The sequence below is a fragment of the Gossypium hirsutum genome, chromosome D03 (genome assembly GCF_007990345.1).
Source record: "Gossypium hirsutum isolate 1008001.06 chromosome D03, Gossypium_hirsutum_v2.1, whole genome shotgun sequence".
Taxonomy (NCBI): Eukaryota; Viridiplantae; Streptophyta; class Magnoliopsida; order Malvales; family Malvaceae; genus Gossypium; species Gossypium hirsutum.
In genome coordinates this window covers 53,551,523-53,566,570 of record NC_053439.1, presented here as the reverse complement: position 1 = coordinate 53,566,570, position 15,048 = coordinate 53,551,523, and positions in this window count along the sequence as shown.

Sequence of the window (15,048 nt, the reverse complement as noted above, 5' to 3'; positions counted from 1 at the left end):
AGGAAGTGTTGAATTTTTATTTGTCTATTAATATTGTTAGTGAAATTGTGGTAAGATTTTATTATGAGCCTATGAACTTACTAAGCTTCCATAAGCTTACTTGTGTGTGTTTAATGTTTCTTGTAGATTGATATATATATACGTTTGGAGGATCGGATCTACATCAACGATCACACTATCCAGATTTACTCCGGTAGATTTTGTTAAACAACTTTTTGGATTTATATGGCATGTATAGGGAATTGAAATAAAAAGTATTAGTATGAATGACTAAGTATGCAAAATAAATTTGAATGTTATGGTTGTGTTAGATATCGAAATATATACATGTTTTTAATTTGAAATGGTTGATTGGTTGAACTTCATTAGTATTTAAATGAAGTAGTTGAAATACTGGAATGGGTTGTGATTTAAATTTGCAGGGAAGGTTAGATAATTATAAATGGGTTATATTGAATTTTTTTTTATTTTATGGAGCAGTTCTTGGACAGCAGCATTGAGGTAACTTTGAAAAATCACCAAAAATAGTGTAAATTGAATTAGAAGCTGAATAAGATATGAAATTAAAGATGAATGAGTCTATGTTCACATGAAAGAAAAAGAGTAAGCAAAAGAGTTATATATTTTTAGATATTTGAAATTTAGTAAAACAGGGCAAGAACGTTTGTGAAGTCCCCTGTTCTGACTTTAGAAATTCATTAAAAATTGTACAGAAGGATTTATGAGTTATAATTTATATGTATAGATTCCTTATTGAGTCTATTTTCTGTAGAAACAAGTAAGAACTTCGTATAAAAATCCTACAGTGAGAAAACTTATTTTTAGTGACAAGAGGTCAGGACAGTCAGGTGGTGAAACAGGGGAGAATTTAACTAATAAACTGTACTAATTGGCCTGACCAAAAATTCTGAAAATTTTATGGTAAGTAGATATATGAGTCTAGTTTCAGGAAAAATTTACGGAGTTAAATTTTTAGTTCTGTCTCTCAAGTTATAATTAATTTAGTAACTGCTGCGCGATTGGACAAATTGCTGTAAATAGTGAAATAAATTTTCAAACCAAGTTTTTATGCTCCGAATTAGTAAGATAAGTTAAGTAATGCCTCGTGCTTGACTTTGACAACAGTTTCGGGTACGAGGTGTTACATTTTATTGGTATCAGAGCTTCGGTTTAGTCGATTCTCGAAATGAATGTAATGAGTAAAGTGTTGAGAAATACATGCCATATAAATCTGTGATAGTGTGATGTGTATGATCCGATCTGATTCTTGTTTTCTTTTATAGATTTTAAAGATGTCAAATAGACCTGAACATGATGAACAGGAAGAAGCTAATAGTAGAGTACAGACCTCTGAACAAGGAACAAGGAACAAGCAGTAATGTTCCAATTTCTCTGGCTCCAGAACAAGATCTTAAAAATATGATATATGGAGTGATGAATCAGTGGTTTACTGATCTAATGCAAGGAAGAACTCAAACTCAACAACCTCCTCCCCCTACTGCACCACCTGTGGCACCCCCGGTTGCTCCTCCACCTCCTTTGACAACTGAATCTAGTAAACATTCTCCGATTGAAAAGCTTAGGAAGTTTGGAGCTGAAGAGTTTCGAGGTAGATCGGATGATGACCCAGTAAAAGCTGAGTATTGGCTACAAAGTCTGGTAAGAATTTTTAAACAAATGGCTTGTTCTCCAGATGATTATCTGAGATGTGCTATGTCTTTGTTAAAAGAAGAAGCATATAATTGGTGGGAAACTGTGGAAGCAATAGTATCTGAAGAGAGGCTTACTTGGGAATTTTTCCAGAGTGAGTTTAAAAAGAAATATGTCGGTAAGAGATATCAGGACAAGAGGAAGAGGGAATTTCTTGACTTGCGACAGGGAAATCGAACGGTGGCTGAATATGAAAGAGAATTTGTATACCTCAGTAAATATGCTCGAGATATTGTGCCGACTGAAGAAGAAATGTGTATTAGATTTGAGGAAGGGTTAAATGATGAAATTAGAATGATGATTGGAGGCACTGAAATTCGAGAATTTGTTACTCTGTCAGATCGAGCCCAGAAGATGGAAGAAGTATACAACAGAAAGAAGCAAAGAGAGAGTCGGAACAAATAATCTTTCAAGAGGGGTTATTCTAGATCAATATCGACAGTTCCAGCTAAAAAGTTCAGAGATGATTCAAGCCGACCTACTTCAACTTCAGAAAGATTGAATAGAAGTAAGACAATTCAGGGGAATGTTGGAGTGACTATTAAACCTGCAGCTAGTGTTAGCAGTGTACAAAATTTTCCCAAGCCTAGATGTAAAAATTGTGGGAGGTTTCATATTGGTGAATGTTGGGGCAGAATAGGAGCTTGTTATAGGTGTGGGGGTACCGTTCATTTTATTCGAAACTGCCCCAAACTGTCGAAGGAAGAAGAAGAACAAAAAGAAAAACAAATAGTTACCTCTCAGAAAGGCAAACGTTCGGGTCAAAGTAGTGCAGCGGGAGCTAGTCACTCGGGAATAAGAGATTCTACTGTTCGATCAGAACCTCGAGCACCTGTACGTACATATGCCATTCGAGCAAGGGAAGAGGCTGCAGCTCCAGATGCGATAGCTGGTATTTTCTATCTTTCTGATGATTCCGTGTATGCATTAATTGATCCTGGATCTACACATTCTTATGTTTGCACTGCATTAGCATCAAAAAAGAAATTATCAGTTGAATCTACTGATTATGATGTGCAAGTTACAAATCCATTAGGACAAAGTGTACTAGTTAATTTAATATGTCGAAATTGTCCACTGAAAATACAAGGCTGTGATTTCCCTGCTGATTTGATGTTGTTACCTTTTCGGGAATTTGATGTTATTTTGGGAATGGATTGGTTAACAAAACATGATGCTGTAGTGAACTGTCGCGAGAAACGGATTGATTTGAAAAACCAGGCAGGAAATGTAATTTCAATCGAGTTTGGAAATATAAAAGATGATGTTAGAATTATTTTCGCCTTTTTAGCTCAGAATAATGAAGCGTATTTAGCTTATATTCTTGATACCCGGGATTCTGGATCAAAGCTAGAACAGTTATCAGTTGTCAGTGAATTTGCTGATGTGTTTCCTGAGGAATTGCCAGGTTTACCGCCAGATCGTGAAGTTGAGTTTGTGATTGATGTGATCCCAGGAACAGCCCCGATATCCATAACGCCGTATAGAATGGCACCAGCAGAATTAAAAGAGTTGAAAACTCAGTTGCGGGAGTTATTAGACAAAGGGTTTATCAGACCGAGTATGTCGCCCTGGGGTGCACCTGTCTTGTTTGTGAAAAAGAAAGACGGTTCTTTAAGACTGTGTATAGAGTACAGGCAGTTGAATAAGGTAACAGTAAAGAATAAATATCTTTTGCCTCGTATTGATGATCTGTTTGATCAGTTGAAAGGTGCTGCAGTATTTTCCAAAATAGATCTTCGATCCGGGTATTATCAGTTAAAAGTTAAAGAGTGTGATGTGCCGAAAACTGCCTTCCGAATCCGATATGGTCACTATGAATTTTTGGTAATGCCATTTGGTTTAACCAATGCTCCGGCTGCTTTTATGGATTTGATGAATCGAATTTTTCAGTCATATTTGGATAGATTCGTGGTTGTGTTCATTGATGATATATTGATTTATTCAAAGACAGAGTCCGAACATGCACAACATCTAAGGATTGTATTACAGACTTTGCGGGAGAAACAGTTGTATGCGAAATTTAGCAAATGTGAATTTTGGCTTCATGAAGTTTCATTTTTGGGTCATATTGTATCAGCTGATGGAATCAGAGTGGATCCAAGTAAGGTAGCAGCATTGATAAATTGGAAAGTTCCGAAGAATGTTACTGAAGTGCGAAGTTTTCTGGGATTGGCTGGTTATTATCGCCGATTTGTCAAAGATTTTTCAATGATTGCCTTACCGTTGACTCGATTACTACAAAAGAATGTTGAATTTACATGGTCAGATGAATGTCAGCAGAGTTTCGATCAGTTGAAAAAGATGTTGACAGAGGCTCCAGTGTTGACTCAACCGGAGTCGGGTGTACCGTTTATAGTATATAGTGATGCATCTCTGAATGGTTTGGACTGTGTACTTATGCAGTCAGGCAAGGTGGTGGCATATGCTTCTCGACAATTGAAATCGCACGAGAAAAATTATCCTACACATGATTTGGAACTGGCAGCAATCGTGTTTGCTTTAAAGATATGGAGACACTACTTATATGGTGAGAAATGTTATGTGTATACTGATCATAAAAGCTTGAAGTATTTAATGACTCAAAAAGAGTTAAATCTGAGATAGAGACGATGGTTGGAGTTGTTAAAAGATTATGATCTTGTCATTGACTATCACCCAGGAAAATCAAATGTAGTGGCAGATGCACTCAGTCGAAAGTCGTCTTTGTTTGCACTTCGAGCTATGAATACTCATTTATCTATTAATGAAGATGGTTCTGTGTTAGCAGAGTTGAAAGTGAAACCTATATTCTTTCAGCGGATTCAAGAGTTGCAAAAAGATGATCCAAAATTAGTACTGAAGAAACAGATGGTTCGGGACAAATTGAGTTCAGATTTTAGTATTGATGATGGAGGTATGTTGCATTTACGCAATAGAATTTGTGTTCCGAATAATTCAGACTTGAAGAATGATATTCTTTCTGAAGCCCATAACAGCATGTATTCTATTCACCCGGGCAGTACGAAAATGTATTGTGATTTGAGAGGAACTTATTGGTGGCCTGGTATGAAACGAGAAATATGTGAATTCGTTGCAAAGTGTTTGATTTGTCAGCAGGTAAAAGCAGAACACCAAGTGCCCACAGGTTTGTTACAACCCGTGATGATTCCAGAGTGGAAATGGGAACATGTCACGATGGATTTTGTATCCGGATTACCAGTAACTCCGAAGAAGAAAGATTCGATATGGGTGATTGTTGATCGGTTAACTAAGTCAGCACATTTTATTTCAGTCAGAACAAATTATCCACTTGAAAAGTTAGCGGAGTTATATGTGTCAGAGATAGTGAGGTTACATGGGGTGTCGATATCTATTATTTCAGATCGAGATCCGAGATTTACCTCGAGATTTTGGAGTAAATTACAGGAAGCTTTGGGCACCAAATTAAATTTCAGCACAGCTTTTCATCCCCAGACAGATGGGCAGTCAGAGCGAGTGATTCAGATTTTAGAAGATATGTTAAGGTGTTGTATACTTGAGTTCGATGGTAGCTGGGAAAGGTATTTACCTTTAGCTGAATTTGCTTATAATAATAGCTACCAAACTAGTATCAAAATGGCACCGTTTGAAGCTCTGTATGGAAGGAAATGTAAAACCCCATTGTATTGGTCTGAATTAAGTGAATCAAAGTTAGTGGGACTGGATTTGATTCGGGAAACTGAAGAGAAAGTCAAGATTATTCGAGATAGTTTGAAAGCTGCTTCCGATCGTCAGAAGTCGTACACAGATTTGAAGAAAAGAGATATAGAGTTCAATGTGGGTGATCGTGTGTTCTTGAAAGTTTCTCCATGGAAGAAAGTTTTACGATTTGGCAGAAAGGGAAAACTTAGTCCACGATTTATTGGGCCGTATGAAATCATAGAAAGAATTGGTCCGGTAGCTTATAGATTGGCTTTGCCTCCTGAACTTGAGAAGATCCATAATGTGTTTCATGTATCTATGTTGAGAAGGTATCGATCAGACCCTTCGCATGTGATTCCTCATACTGAAATAGAAATAGAAACAGACATGACCTATTAGGAGGAACCGGTTAAAATTTTGGCTCGAGAAGTTAAAGAATTGCGGAACAAACGGGTACCGTTGGTAAAGGTGCTATGGCATCGACATGGTATGGAGGAGGCAACCTGGGAAACAGAAGAATCAATGAAATCACAGTATCCGAATCTATTTTCAGGTAACAAATTTCGAGGACGAAATTTTCTAAGGGGAGGAGAGTTGTAACAGCCTAATTTTCAGTGGTGTCAGAAATAGTGATTCTAGATCACTAAATCTGACAAGTGAGTCTTAAAATTTAATAAATTAATAATTATGGGTCAAGTGTGAATTTATAAGAATTTTTGAATTAGTGAATTTTGTGTTTTAAAAAGAATTTAATAGGTAAATTGGGTCTAAAACGATGTATCGAGACCTCGAGTTCATAAGCCGAACCATAAATATTTTTATGAATATTTATGGTGTGTCATTGAGTTAGTATAAAAGTTTCGTTAGAAAATTTTAACGTTTGGATAGTCAATTAATTAAAAAGGACTAAATTAGAAATAGTGCAAAATTTGTTAAATTGTGGTCAAATAGCTTAAGTGACTAATAAGGAGGGATTTAAAAGGTAATTAGGCCCAAATTATATGGCTGGACGGTTGGGCAAGAAAAATCAGCAGAAAGTAAGGAGAAATAAGGGCAAAATTGGAAATTTCACAAATTAAATATATAAAATAAAGATAAAAGTGAAAAATCTAGAGATCTCTTCATATTTTATCAGCAAAAACGCCATAGAAGGTCTGAAGAAAGCTGGGTTTTCATATTTTTACACCATGTAAGCTCAATTCTTGCTTTTTCTTTGTAATTTTTCATGTTTTGTGACTTTTACAACTAGGTCCAACTATTGAATTCATTAGTTTTGATTCTATGAATGATTTTGAAAGTTACCATGAGTGAGTTCTAGAATTTTATGATGAATTATCATAGAATTAAAGCTTTAATTTTATTATATGATGATTTTATTAAGTAATTTTGGTAGAAATTGATTTTAGGGACTTAATTGTGAGAAAGTCTGGAATTAGGGTTTGGTGTTGCGGTTTTGAATATGAAAGGATATTTAGTAGTCTAAAATAGTTGGACAAGGTGTTAATTGAGAAAAACTAGATCAATTGAGGGGTTAATTGAGTAAGGATCAAAGTGTAAAAACTGTAAATTTTGGGGTAAAAGTGTAATTTCGAAAATTTAAGGGCAGAAACTGCGAAATGAATTAGAATAGAATTAAATGCTGATGAATGAATAAATTTGCATTTTAGATCGAGAACCTGAAACAAGTCGAGGAAAAGAAAAAGTAGCTGATTAGTCCCTGAACTTTTACGAATTCAGCAAATTGACCCAGGTAAGTTCATATGGCTGAATTTTTATGATTAATTGTTAATGTGGAAATGATATAATGTATCAATTTGTATATTGTTGTTGAATTATGAGTATGGTAAAAATGAGAATAAAATGAGATTGTTAGTTCAAATTAAGGGATCCACAGGATTGAGTACATACGTTCGACAACCAGTGATGAATTGACGGATAAGTTCATTGTGGCTCCATGGCAAAATGTGAAAAGTAGGTATGGTGTTTCAGTGAAGAAAACCATACTGAGTTGCGAAAAGTAGGTATGGTGTTTCAGTGAAGAAAACCATACTGAGTTGCGAAAAGTAGGTATGGTGTTTCAATGAAGAAAACCATACTGAGTTATAGCAATGTGAAACATCCAAGCAAACCGTGGCTCCGGGAAAACGATGTACTCAAATCCGTAAGACGATCCTTAATTTGACAAGTGTTTATTTGTAAGTGCAATTGAAGCTAAATGTCGAAAAATAAGTTGACATCTGACATCGAGCTCGATTGGATAGAGTCATGGTATGAAATTGTGGTTGGTAGGAAGTGTTGAATTTTTATTTGTCTATTAATATTGTTAGTGAAATTGTGGTAAGATTTTATTATGAGCCTATGAACTTACTAAGCTTCCATAAGCTTACTTGTGTGTGTTTAATGTTTCTTGTAGATTGATATATATATACGTTCGGAGGATCGGATCTACATCAACGATCACACTATCCAGATTTACTCCGGTAGATTTTGTTAAACAACTTTTTGGATTTATATGGCATGTATAGGTAATTGAAATAAAAAGTATTAGTATGAATGACTAAGTATGCAAAATAAATTTGAATGTTATGGTTGTGTTAGATATCGAAATATATACATGTTTTTAATTTGAAATGGTTGATTGGTTGAACTTCATTAGTATTTAAATGAAGTAGTTGAAATACTGGAATGGGTTGTGATTTAAATTTGCAGGGAAGGTTAGATAATTATAAATGGGTTATATTGAATTTTTTTTATTTTATGGAGCAGTTCTTGGACAGCAGCATTGAGGTAACTTTGAAAAATCACCAAAAATAGTGTAAATTGAATTAGAAGCTGAATAAGATATGAAATTAAAGATGAATGAGTCTATGTTCACATGAAAGAAAAAGAGTAAGCAAAAGAGTTATATATTTTTAGATATTTGAATTTTAGTAAAACAAGGCAAGAACGTTTGTGAAGTCCCCTGTTCTGACTTTAGAAATTCATTAAAAATTTTACAGAAGGATTTATGAGTTATAATTTATATGTATAGATTCCTTATTGAGTCTATTTTCTGTAGAAACAAGTAAGAACTTCATATAAAAATCCTACAGTGAGAAAACTTATTTTTAGTGACAAGAGGTCAGGACAGTCAGGTGGTGAAACAGGGGAGAATTTAACTAATAAACTGTACTAATTGGCCTGACCAAAAATTCTGAAAATTTTATGGTAAGTAGATATATGAGTCTAGTTTCAGGAAAAATTTACGGAGTTAAATTTCGAGTTCCGTAGCTCAATTTATAATTAATTTAGTAACTGCTGCGCGATTGGACAGATTGCTGTAAATAGTGAAATAAATTTTCAAACCAAGTTTTTATGCTCCGAATTAGTAAGATAAGTTAAGTAATGCCTCGTGCTTGACTCCGGCAACAGTTTCGGGTACGGGGTGTTACAATCCAGCCCGGGCTCTCGAGGTGGATCCACATCGGAGTCATCTTCTAACCCACAATCATCTGCAGCGTACGAGGTCCCCTCACCGGTTGACGTCGTAGGGAGTACGTCATTCCTTCTTCTGGCCATTTGATAACGTCCCCAATTGGATGTAGATTGCCACCCACTAGAACTTGATGCCGTTCCCAGTACGTATTTCCAGCATCAAACATCGAGCCACTGACGTAGATGTCTCATCCACCGACAGAGTGTCTCGCGGGGGATGTGCATTCGACACCGCTACCGAACATGGGCTGTTCCGTATTTTGTAACCTACTAACCGAGTGTCAGCCAGGGGTCGTGTATACATCTTGAACACAGGTCGAAAGTACATTGTTGGCGATGTAAATTGTACATATAACTCAATATAAGGTGCTCCACTAGCAAGATGAGTCTGCACCATTGCCTCTAGGCTATGAGCACCTTTTATGTCGAACGAGTCATATGTCACCGGATCAACAGAAGAACAAAATCGATATGTGATAGACAAAACTTTCATTGGCGTCGTTCTGAAAATTTTACGCCTAATTCTTTTACGAAGTTCTGTCAAATCTATGTTCTGGTTAAAAACCAGTCACACCGTATTCTCCGACAAAAAAATAACACCATTCTCGGTGTGGCAAACCTCACCATCGTAGTAAATAACAGCACTAATACGTTCACTCATATTTGAAACTCTAACCTTTTTAACCTCTCTAAATTATTTCTGCTGTGACTTATGCATTCTGAGAACATTTTCTGCCTAATTTATAGCCTCAGCCTAAACATACTACTATAGAAAAAGCGCGTCCACGAGGGCGCGATTTTCACAAATCCTTCTCAAATAGCATCCTGCTAGAAGCGATTTTATACTATTTGCTCAGAAACATCAAAAAAATTATTTCTTCCATGACCGACTGTAGCAAAAGCGCGTCCACGAGGGTGCGATTTTACAAATTCTTCTCAAATAGCATCCTGCTATAAGCGATTTTATATTATTTGCTTAGAAACGTCAAAAAAATTATTTCTTCCATGACCTACTGTAGCAAAAGCGCGTCCACGAGGGCGCGATTTCACAAATTCTTCTCAAATAGCATCCTGTTAGAAGCGATTTTATACTATTTGATCAGAAACGTCAACTCGAAATTATTTCTTCCAAGACCTAAAAACCCTAAAAGCCTGAACCCTAAGCCCTAAAAGCCGAAACGCATCCCCAGAAATGCGCTACGTGGCGAAGGAAATCGCGGCCACGTCAGCACGCGTCCCTTGACATCGCGCTGACGTGGACGCAATTTGCTGAAAAATGGACCATTCCGGTAATAATTAAATAATGGGCCCATTTCAGTAATTTTTAAAAAAAGGGCTCTTTTGGTAAAATGGCCGATTTTTACTATCATTTTTTTAAATCAAGATACAAAAATATTATTACCAGCTCATTCATTCTACCCAACCAAATTATCATATTTATTCCATTCAATTACAATTCTATTTCATTCCTAAAAGTTATTATTCTATTATAATTTTATTTCACTCTAACGAACTAAACGTACCATAATTATAAGTAAATTATATATTACCATTTTTTACATATTACCTTTTGAAAAGCAGTAACAATGAAAAGATTAGTCACTACTACAAAATCAGATACCTTAAACTATCTTTTATACTCTGCCCAAAGATTGTTGCTCATATAGAGGAAAAGGCTAACAACCATCTTTTATTTATTTTTTAGAGGTGGTTTGATAAAATTAAAAAAATGAGATTTAAAAAAAAGAATAATCTCATTTAAACTATCAATTAAGCTTTGACTTAAACATTTAAATTTTAGGCTTAATTTACTTCAATCTATTTTTTAAGAATATTTTAAATTATATAATATATGGTATAACTCCAAAAGAGCTTGTACCAAAAATAAAGCACAAATGGACACCAACATAATTTGAAAATTTTGAGTTTATAAGATACCCAAAACTATTGTTAGACGACAATTTCATAACTCAAATTGATTAAATATTTTTACACTAACATATTATTTTAGAAATATGTATAAATTTGAGGTAGTTATTTAAATCGGATTAAATAGGATTAGTCGATTAGTTGAATCAAGAATTGACCAATATATCGATCCGTAGTGGCGGAGCCAGGATGTTAATCTTGGGGCCAAGCTAAAATTAGACGTGCTACTTAACAAATGATCTAAACATATAAACAATCGATTCAAAAGAAGTAGTATTCCAACATAACAATCAATTTGAACATATTAACAATGGATTCAAAAGCAACAGTATTCCAACACAACAACCGATTTAAACATATAAACAATCGATTCAAAAGAAGAAAAAGTAGTATTCCACCATAATAATCGATTCAAAAGAAACAATTTTTCAACATGACAATTAATTTAAACATATAAACAATCTATTCGAAAAAAGCAGTACTCACAAGTTATTTTTGTGCAAGTATTGATAAATGACCAAATGAATATCAATAGTAAATTTATGTTGGAGTTTGAATCGATTCAAAGTGTTAAACACCGTTACTTTGCAACTGGATTCGTATGAAAATCATGCACATAATGAGGTGGAAGACCCTTCCAAATGAATTGATTTTATGTTTTTGCTTGTGGTATGGTCGTTGATTTGGTTTGATTGTTGATATATTGTATTATTGGGTTTGATATTATTAACAACTTATATTTCTTAAAAGTGAAAAAATATCGATTATGCTTTCATGGTGTTTTGTTAAGTTCAGTTTCTTCCGAACAGATGAATATATAGGAATAGATGGAGAATGGCGACGAGGCCCTTTTTAGTTTCACTACGTAAGAATATATGATTCAAGTTTGGATCCTAAATCAACATATCAATGATTGTGTGGATGAGCAATTTTTAGTATATCATTTAAATTAAAAATATGTTTTATTAATAAACATAACACATAGTATAGGAAAATACTATATAATGATTTTTCGATTTAATCTAAACATTTTGTATCAAAGAGTTATCAATATTTATATACACCGGTGTAAATTAGTTGTTTTCCCTTAAACTTTCTATTGAACGTGTCAAAAGTGAAGGGAGATTCCCTCAATATTCGGTTGAGGGGAAATATGTAAATACACTGTATAAAGTATGAGGAATCATTTCTCTTCTAGAGTAAGAATAACCATAAATATACCTTTGCTTGCTTCACACGTTCAACAGGAGGTTTGAGGGAAAAAGAACTTACACACATCTGTGTAAGTTAATATTGATAAGGGACCAAATGAATATCAATAGTGAATTTATGTAGGAGTTTGAATCAATTCAAACAATAATGAATTAATTCAAAACAACAAACAATCAATTGAAATAAGCGAAGAATCGATTCAAACTCCAACATAAATTCTTTGCTGATATTCATTTGGTCCCTTATCATTTTAGGAAAAGAAGCTATTTAAAACAACCAACAATCAAAGAAGTAGAGAATAAAAGGAAATGCTACGCAACAATCAAAGAAGCAAAGAACAAATTAATTAGATGTGTTATGTAACAATCGATTTAAACATATAAACAATCGATTCAAGAGAAGTAGTATTCCAACATAACAATCAATTTAATCATATACACAATCAATTAAAAAGAAGCAGTATTCCAACATAACAATCAATTTAATCATATACACAATCGATTCAAAAGAAGTAGTGTTCTAATTTGACAATCGATTTAAACATACAAAGAATCGACTCAAAAGAAGCACTATTCCAACATGATAATCAATCCAAAAGAAGCAGTATATTTGGAAATTAAATTGCAAAAATCTTAAACCTTGGGGGGGGGGGCTACTTATATGTTTGGGAGGGCCATAGTATATCTACAAAGGGCTAAATTGCAAAAATTTTAATCATTGGGGGTGCCATGGCCCCCTGGGCCTCTATTAGGTTTTGCCATTGTTGATTTGAATAGAGATGTTAAATTAATTGACCCACAAATTGTTTTGAGCCTGATTGAATTGAATTTTTCCCAAATATCTTAACATTTTATATAGACATCTTAACATTTTTTAGTGTTTACATTATAGTACTATCATATGTATTACTATAGATTTATTTTTTGAAATAAATTATATAATTTATAAAAATAACATAATATAATATATTAGAAAATTAGTAAATGGCTCTGGCCTTGAATTTTTATGCCCGAGCCCCACTCGTATTTTAAATCGGACTAACTTTTTGTCCAAGTCCATTTTTTGAGCTTGATAATTTTGTCTAAATCTTCCCAAATCTCAAGCGGGGATTGGATGAGTAGCTCGACCCAGAAGTTAAAAGGTTAAAATATGCCATAAGTTCTTGTACTTTTAAAAATTTTGGAGTTTAGAACACGTACTTTTATTTCCAAAAATTTAGTCTCTTTACTTTCTGATGGTTAACATTTTAAATTTTTTTGTTAAATGTGTTAGGGTGGCATTTTGAAATAAAAAAAAACCTATTTGATAACCATGTAATTAGAAAAATGATATTGTAATTAACTCGAATTTAACAAAAAAAATTAACAGTGTTAACAATTGGATTTGAGTTTAGAAATCTCAAAAAATAGAGGGACTAAAATCCTTAAAAATAAAAATATATAGCTACCAACTCACATCAGTTTGAATTTGACATAAATCTTCGAGAAGGCATAACGAGGTAAGAATATATTCTCTTAAAAACTAAATAACACCTAACTGATATTTATTCGATATTTTAAGAGAATTTTTATGAACAAGTCCAAGTAATAAAATGAATTAGTGTTCCACCATAAAAGAGACATGATCCTATTCGAATAATTACACTCTTGAATGAAAGGATCAGCTAAATTTTAATTATGGAGTCACAAGAATAAAATTGATAATTAGGAGCACTAGGTTGTAGAGTTCTATATAACAAACGTCGAAGAAAGAATTAATTTGTTTCACTATGTTTTGGATAATAGTGCTACTCGATCTAGACTTTAGACTAGAGGTGTCCATGGACCGGGCCGGGTTCAGGCCGAGTCCAGAAAAAAATTCGGGCTGCATCCTAGGCCCGGGCCAGGCCAGACCCAAAATATGAGCATGAAAATTTGTCCAGGCCCGGGCTGGGAAAAAAAATTCTAAGCCCGAGCCCGCCCTGGCCCTTTTTTAATAAACACAAAAAATTTATTTTAAAAATAAAAAATAAAAAAATTATTTTAAAAATATTTTAAAATAAAAAAATAAAATATATATTTATTATATTCGGGCCGAGACGGGCCTAGGCCAAAAAGTGATGCCCATGGCCCGGCCCATTTTCTAAACGGGCCTCGTTTGCCCAAACCCATATTTGGGGCCTATATTTTTACCCGAACCCTCCCATATTTTGGGCGGGCAGTCGGGCAAGGTCGGGCCGCCCGGCCCATGGACACCTCTACTTTAGACCATGAGCTTGTTAGTACTTATCAACCATTTGGTGCTCAACCTTTTTGTTAACATTATTATTTGAGTGTTAGACATAATGGTAAGACATATTATACTTTTTTAAAAAGTATAGATCTAAACTTTAAAGATGATATTATTGAAAAAATAATCACGGAAAAATATTATTTGAATCTAGTTCTTCCTAAAATATTGTGAACCAAAAAATTTGAAGGCTGTAACGAGGGATTCTACTTTGCATTACCAACAATGTAAACCTTAACCTTATCCCATCCTCTTCACTACTTTTATTGCACTGAAATTGGTTAGTCCACGAATTTATTATGTTAGGTGAAACAGTTGGGGCCATAATTTTGTTGAAGCCCCTCTTTAATTGCTAATGGTCTAAAGTCTTGGAACGTAAGCACGGCTCCAAAATGAAAAGTAATTGAAACGCGTTTTCTAGTACCACTAATTTCCACACCAACTACTTCGGAATTATTCTCCTTCTCTCTTCTCTTATGTCCCTCTCAAATCTCATTTTCAATTTACTTTAACGTGCAATATACGTGAATTTTTATTATTTTTTAATTTTTAAAAATTTATTTACTTTAGATAACACAAACAAATCAAATAAAAATTTGACTATCTGATCAATTTAATCACCAATTCTTTTTCAAAAACAATTAATTTTTCATTCATGCATAGATAATAAAATTGTTTCTTTACTATACTGAACTTGAATGTTTAATGGGATGTCTATGGGATATATTGTGATTGTAGTTTAATTATTGAGTGTATCCACCAAGGTATTAGTCTGTAAAAGTATCATGGAGA